This window comes from Ptychodera flava, chromosome 9 (genome assembly GCF_041260155.1).
Source record: "Ptychodera flava strain L36383 chromosome 9, AS_Pfla_20210202, whole genome shotgun sequence".
NCBI lineage: Eukaryota > Metazoa > Hemichordata > Enteropneusta > Ptychoderidae > Ptychodera > Ptychodera flava.
Genome location: NC_091936.1, coordinates 20,308,751 through 20,316,469, shown reverse-complemented (window position 1 = coordinate 20,316,469; position 7,719 = coordinate 20,308,751).

The following is a 7,719-nucleotide window of genomic DNA, read 5'->3' as shown; positions in this document are numbered from 1 at the left end:
GTAGTTAGTCGCACACAACGAGTATTCCCTCAAAAATTACTTGGAAGGCACAGTTGCCGAGAATGCAGGAGTATAATTTCCTTACAAACCATAATCCAAGTCAAGATTACATATGAACGGCAATATGAAAGTAAGTCTTCGTCAACATATGTTTTACACCACATCGGATTTAGACAACAGTTAGAAGACTATCGTGAGTAAAAGCAAGAGTGACTGTCAGGAACATGTGGACACAGTCGTGTGTTAGGCCAAAGTACGATTTGTGCTCTGCCTCGATGCTTTCCGATCGATATTTCTGTCTCTGTGTAATCTTATCATTTTGCTATATTTCAATGGAGGGACCGGATTTCTTAAGATGCATATGAACGGTAAAAAGACATTTCCCATGCAGATATATTTCGACAGAAGATTTATTGAAGAGTAGTTGCGAAAGCCTCCATTTGGAGCGTCACATAGGCGGTCTCTAGAGGGCGCAGGGCTTTTCGGTGAGTTTGTGCCTGTCGTTTGTTTGACTCTTTAATCTGAGTTCAATGTCTCATAACCGTCCTCCACTTCTATGATATTTTGGGACACTCGATAAACATGTAAACGTTGAACTGTTATACCAAACAAAGGTAATTTTAGATACAAGTCGTTTGCATGATTTCAACTTTTGAACTGCTTTTGGAATAATATCAATACGCCGTGGGCAAGTTGTCAATCATCATTTCTAGTCGATTGCGTGAGCGAGGAACGGCGCTCACCTTGGTGAACGGGGCACATCCCAGACGATCGCTCAGTATACACGTACTTCCGTTTTCCTCCTGTCAAAGTTTGACTGCTTTTCTAGAACAAACCTCAAGTGAATCCTAATGGACACTGTGGCGTCGGTCAAGCCAGCAGCGCCCAAAGATTGGTGCAATGCTTACGAAACCCACCATAATACGTTCAAACTTGATTTCTCGACACGACGTTTAGAGGTTCAGCGTGCGCTCTAGATGTAGCCATTGGCCCATGATTTTTGTAGTGGAAATTACGTCTACCGCATGTCGGCACGTTCCAGTCAAGATATGCAAATACGAACCTCCTCATTGGCGGCAAAACTAAAACACAAGGACTAAAAATTTGCCGAGTGCATTTGTTATGCCAGACTTTAATAATTCTAACCGAAATTCTAAATTTACGTCAAATTCCATACGGGCCGCCTTATTGTTTGTTTGCATTGACGAGTCCAATAAAGATCGAAGCAAAGATCCGACAAACCAAATTGATGACATACAGACGTGAAATGTCGTGATGCAGAGCGACAGAATGATAAATCCCGTATCTTTGGTTTGGCGATGACACATTTGTGTTGTGTATGTGATAATACTCCTTATAAATATAGCTTAACAATACAACACTCTTATCCTATCAAGTTGGACTACCGTTCATTCAAATCTCGACAATTGTTCATTTCCGTGACCCCTATCATAGGGGGTTGCCTACATGTCCGTCCCCAGGGTCGGGTAGAGGTGTTTTGTTGTATTGCTAATACAGATTTATTCTACCAAACTTTGGTGTTTTGGTCTTATCTTAGCACTGCCCTAGACAGTCTTGCGTAAAACTGACAAATTGAAAATAATCTTATTAGAATTTGTAATATTGCTTGCCCAAATCTTAAGAAATTAAGGAGATATGTTATCGATACCTTGTGACCTCGTAGCATCCAATGACGCAAACTCCTCCATACCAAAATCAAACTGAAGATCAAAAATCAAAATCGAAGTCAAACTGAAACCAGAGGCAATACGAAAGAATTTGACTTTGAGCCCATTTCTGTGTTTACCCATGCTTCTGTGATGCTACAGTTTGTGTGAGTTGGAAGACGATGGCGGTATACTCACAGTGAATTTCAAAATGGCTTGGAATTACAACTTCCTTGGGTTATAAGAAAAACGTTTCTGGCGAAAGAAAATGACGCCACCTAGATTCATTACTAACATTCTCCTTCGATAGATTTTGCAACAATTTAACCCAATACGATGTTTACTGCGCAACAGTCAACATCGTCAGTGTTGCCGCGCTCCCATCGCAGAACTCACTGTCACGTACACTGACTGTTTGAACATTCTTATACTGCCTTTATCACATTTCCCGCCGATGAAACTGCACAGAACGCTAGCAGCAGGATTTTTTTCTCGGTACAGTGTGTACGGGTCGGTTCAACGATTGGTGTTTCCTACACTGAACATGTTCTGTAATTGAGTGGATGTTGTATTAGGTTAAATTGTAACAGTTGCAAAATCTATCAAAGGAGAACGTTTATCATGAATGCAGTTAGCCTAATTTTCTATCGCAAGAAACGTTTTTCTTATCACCCAAGCATGTTGTAATTTCAAGCTATTTTGAAATTCACTGTAACAACAATACTAGCACAGTAATCATTAAATACAACAACAATACCTTTGTGACTGCACACCAATTCACCATCATGGGTAATGCGAGGACTTGCTAATGGGAGTTTCCCTGGGAAAGGATATCATTGACAGTACGCCAGACGATTGCAAATTTACTCTACGTTATCTAAAAAGTATATTTGTAAAACCTACGTTTCTCAACGGCGATGGCATGCACAACCTTCTAAGGGACTTGTATAAAAGCCAGAGTAAGAACGTAAAGCTTTGACAAGATGATAATGTTGTACATGGATGAGATCTCAAATGTAGTTTAATAAACCACGGTGGTTGTCATAGCCGTTTTACACGCAGAACTGCATTTGGCGCATGCACATTACAATCTGAATTGAAAACACACAACCGGGCTCTGAACATGGCATTGGCATTGTCTTTACGAGAACAATGATACCAGGGAACAGAATTCAGATCACTTGTCAAATTATCTACATCAAAATTTCTGAACTGTCTACACTCAACATAGTTGTGTGAACCCGTGGTATCACATTTAGCATTGTTACGTCTCACTACAGTAACAGTTATGGTAATGGTCAGAAGCATTAAAACAAGCTCATCAAATCACCAATGCGTATTTTGAAGTTAAGTGACGTTTAAGTGAAAAATATTTTGAGTTTTATAAGTCCCTCCACCATGACAGTGACTGCACCAATGAATTGAGCAAATCCATGCAGCAAACTTTCAATAGCTTCGACTTGTAACATGCAAAACATGCTCTTGGTTCGCGAAGTCAATTAGATTATCGTTAATGTCATATGATAGACTTCCGCTTTGACGCAATGCGTTAAAAATTCAGGAAGGACATTCGGCGGGAGTGTTTTCAACGCCAACATTGATTATGTGAATCCCGAGGCCGACATTACTTTTGTATGTAATGACCCTACGTATTACGTATGTACGTACGTACGTACGCACATCCGTCCGTCCGTCCGTCCGTCTGTCCGTCTGTCTGTCTGTATGTACGTATATGTATGTACGTACTTACTATACGTACATACGTACGTATTTATGTATGTATGTATGTATGTATGTATGTATGTATGTATGTATGTATGTATGTATGTATGTATGTATGTATGTATGTATGTATGTATGTATGTATGTATGTATGTATGTATGTATGTATGTATGTATGTATGTATGTATGTATGTATGTATGTATGTATGTATGTATGTATGTATGTATGTATGTAGTTTAAATCAGGTTCATGGTTCTAGGACATCGTATTTCAAAATATACGGAATGACTACTACTTTTCCTGACACCAACGCCACAAGAGACGTGAGTTCTGAAAATATATGAAAGACATTCTGTACCCTTGGTGGAATGGCAGGTATTACACGAGGAAAGTACATTGCATGGTCTTTGTCAAATATATATTATCAAAAAAATGACATCAAATTACGTGGGGATCAACCGTACTTCAAGTATGTTAAAAGCCTTTTAAGACAATGCGTTAACCAGCGGTACAAGGCCATTTTGCAGATTTTTCATCTGTTTCTATTAGAGTATGTATAGTCCACTTAAGCTCCTAACAAACTGACTGGCATTTGACATATTTTCGAGTATAAGATTATAGTCCGATTACAGATTTACGACATCCCTGATAATGCAGGTTCAATGAAAACAAAATTTTCAAAACGGTGTGCTATCTCGTCATAGAATAAAACCAGCCTTTAAAATCCGTGATACACGCGAACGGTTGGTTAATATTCCCGTTTAAAAGCAATCTTCAAATTCTGTAATTTTATACTGAACATTTTTTTTGGAGAAACTCTGCCAGTCCGTTCTTGTAGCCTGTGTTTGTCAGAACTTTCGTTCTTTCCTCTTTGTGCGTGTTCAGGTGAAACTGTCCACAAGAAAGTCATCGAAGATCGAGGTGCTTGCAAAGGACAACTTTCCTTTTCTCATTATTTCGCCAAGAGCTTCGATTGGTAAATTTCCGATCATGTGTCAGTGACTTGGTTAATCGAATCGCCAAAGGTTCTGTAGTAATACTTTTTCCAAAAACACAATCCAACAGTTGACCTCCTGTCGATGCTGCGTAGTAAAGGGAAGGGAAACCCCATATGTATCGATCATAAGATATTTAACTTGTCGGCAGATCTTCTCAGCTGTGCCTATCACGTTGCTGACGCATGCAACCGTTATGTCGTTTCACGGCGAGGCGGACACTTACGCAAATTGACGCAATCAGGCGTTGTTGTAATTTGGCGCAAATCAGTTTGATTTGAGTCGCTCACTCTTTACCGAACAACTGAATCCGACGGTTTTAGTATTGCGGCGTTTCCATCAGCAATGTTTTCTTTGGCTCTCCGTTATGATGCAGTAACATTTCTCTGTAAAAAATCGACTGGCTTCAAGCTATACAACAGAAGTGATTGGAATTTCGTAGGTTTCATCCAGTATAATTGCATTCAGCAACGATTTTTAGTAACCCGACCTTGAAGAAACGACTCACGTGACCGTTAAAACCGAACTCTGGGCTGAAGGCATTTTTTCTTGTTGTAAGAGATTTCAATATACAACTTTCAAATATTAAAAATGGCCCAAAGATTCATGAATGTGATTATGCAACTTTAAAAAGCAAAGCTAATGTTATGTGTATGCTAACATCTGTCACAGAGTTCAACGTGCCATACTGACATTTTTGCGTGCATGCGAGAACGGAAGATGTGACAAAAGTCACTCTTAGATTAAGGTCTAGAAGCTTTTCGTGGGCTGAAAACACGGCACGGACTTTCTGTATAGGATCCGGCTTTCCGTGGCAAATTGGCAAAATAGGCGCAAAACGTATACGATGGATTGGGCCCAATTAAACTAGTTCCATGCTGAGGGTCTGAAATACTTTAAGCGAAGTGGACTTCGTATCCATTAAATAACGGAAGTTTTGCATATCTTTACCTCTAATTTCTGAAAGTTTTGACAAAGAGAAAACTGTATGTATTCAAAATGGAAATAGGTATAACAGTACGTTTTTCAAGATCCTTCCTGGTATCAATGGTTGTTCGCTCAAAATGTTCTGCTGTTTTATTTTACCAATATTTCAAGAAATGAATTTAAGTTTACATGCAGTGCATGTCTCGTTTGATCTCAGCAATGTTCAGCTTCGCGATCTTTTTTCACGTGTTTATGTATGCAATTGCGTTCTCCACTTAGAAGGTTCGTGGCTGTTATATTACATCTTTACAAAACCTATACCTAGTGTTCTACTTTTTGCTTACAAAAGCGTGGACTAGTGCAATAATATCACATTACCACTTAACGTGTTGCTTCGGTAATCACTCCCTCATGTACAGCTTTATCGCTTTCCCAATCAACGGTAACGAAGCTAGAATATGTAAGCGACGATAAATAAACGCTGAAAAGCAATCAACATAGAGATGCCCTGAAAATGTTAATTTCTCGTCACGATCTCAATCTAAGACAATGTGAAATACTGATTAGTGAGAGAATTTCTCCTTATGTCAGTCTTAGGGAACGAAGCGAAATGACTGATCTTAACTCATCTATTCCTCTCTACATTAACAAAAGTATACCTTTTCTTCCGTAGACGATGGCCATACGAGTTTACTCCGAAATCAATACATTTGCTGCCGCAGAGTATTGTTTTACTCCGAGAGGAAGTCTCTCGTTTCTCCTCACTCTCTCAGACATTCTGCAAAGGTCAGTCAGGGCCTCGTAAAATCATGTCAAAGTGAAATGCTTTACGTCAAGATACCACCCACAATTTTAATGTAGTCTTACTCTGCCAAGATTAAATATCCCTCATTGCATTATAGAAAACGCAAATAAAGATAATTCAGTAATTTCTGGATCGGATTTGTCAACTGGCGAAGACATCACAAATTCCTACCCTTAAGCTTAGGCAACGTACTTCGCGACGATTAACAAAATTAAGAAGATTTTGCATTTTCATACCTTGAAGTGTCGGGAACACTCGTGAACCCCTTGCCTAAAGTGCTACCTGGATCGACATGAAAGTCTTTTTCATAAAGAAAACACTTTTAATCTGAACTAAAAGTTTTACTTTTAGGTCAAGCAATTCATAAATAAGATATCTGACTTGTATATCTACGTTCAAGTTGGTATCAAAATTAAGTAACTGATATCCTCAGAATACTGCATGTCTGTAAACCCTAATCTATGAAAGGTAACGTTATGGACACCTGTCAAAATTTGTTCACTGATTTCATTTATTTTAAAACTGAGCTTTTTTGGCATCATTTTTAATGAATCTTTCAGAGTGGGTGAAAACACTGAAAAGCATAAGGTAAGCAAAGTTATGCGATTGAACAAAGAGAAACGCGCTATTTCAAACCAGACGAATTCACTGTCAAGCACTTGTGCCAAACTGTCTCAGAGTTGAAACGCAAAAAAGGTTTCCAATGTAACGTTCATAGCCAAATGTTTAACACATAATTAAGTGAAAGACCATTCAATAGGCGAGAGACAAATAGAGGGACAGACAAACAGACAGACAGACGTACAGACGGACAGGCAAGAAAAACAGGTCTGACTACATTCTAGAATAGTGTTGAACAATTTCCAGGTAAATCCGACTCGTCAATTAATCCAGCAGAGACTATGCTAGCTTCCATCAGCGCAAAGTTATATCGATGCTCTTTTTTTCTACATCGGTTTTGTTATCACCAGAAGGTCATAGAGTGGAGGTGGTTTTGCGATTGTGAAATGCTAACTATGGGAAAATACTGCTGAGATAATGACGTAAAAAATAACCGTCTATCTGCTTACCTGCTGCATGAAATACACGAATGGGCACATGAAATCACCAAAGATCCATTCTTGTAACATCACCGACATGAAAGTAAATGGCATGCAGAATATTGCCATAGCAATATCAGCTATGGCGAGATTCATCAAATATGTATTCAAGTTTGATCTTGACCGCTGGCTACGAGACAAGACAACTATCACAGTCAGGTTTCCAATCATGCTGAGTGCAATGGCTAATGAGTAGGCTACGATCAAGACATACTTCCAAGTTGGTGAGATCGGGTTGCCGAATTCTGCCAACTGGCTGGGCACTCCATCTATTGGTGGCCAGCCGGACATATCGCCACATAAATGGTCTCGAAATTGCCAGTAGACATTGCTCTGCTTGCAGGATTCCTCTGAACACGAACAGTTGTAAAAAGATAACAGGAAAAGACGAAGTAACTCAATATCAGCATTACTCATAGTTACTTGATTCAATGACGTGTAGCGAGGAAAATCTCTGTCCAGCACACTCAAGCTCATTTACAACACGGGCGCTCAACAACA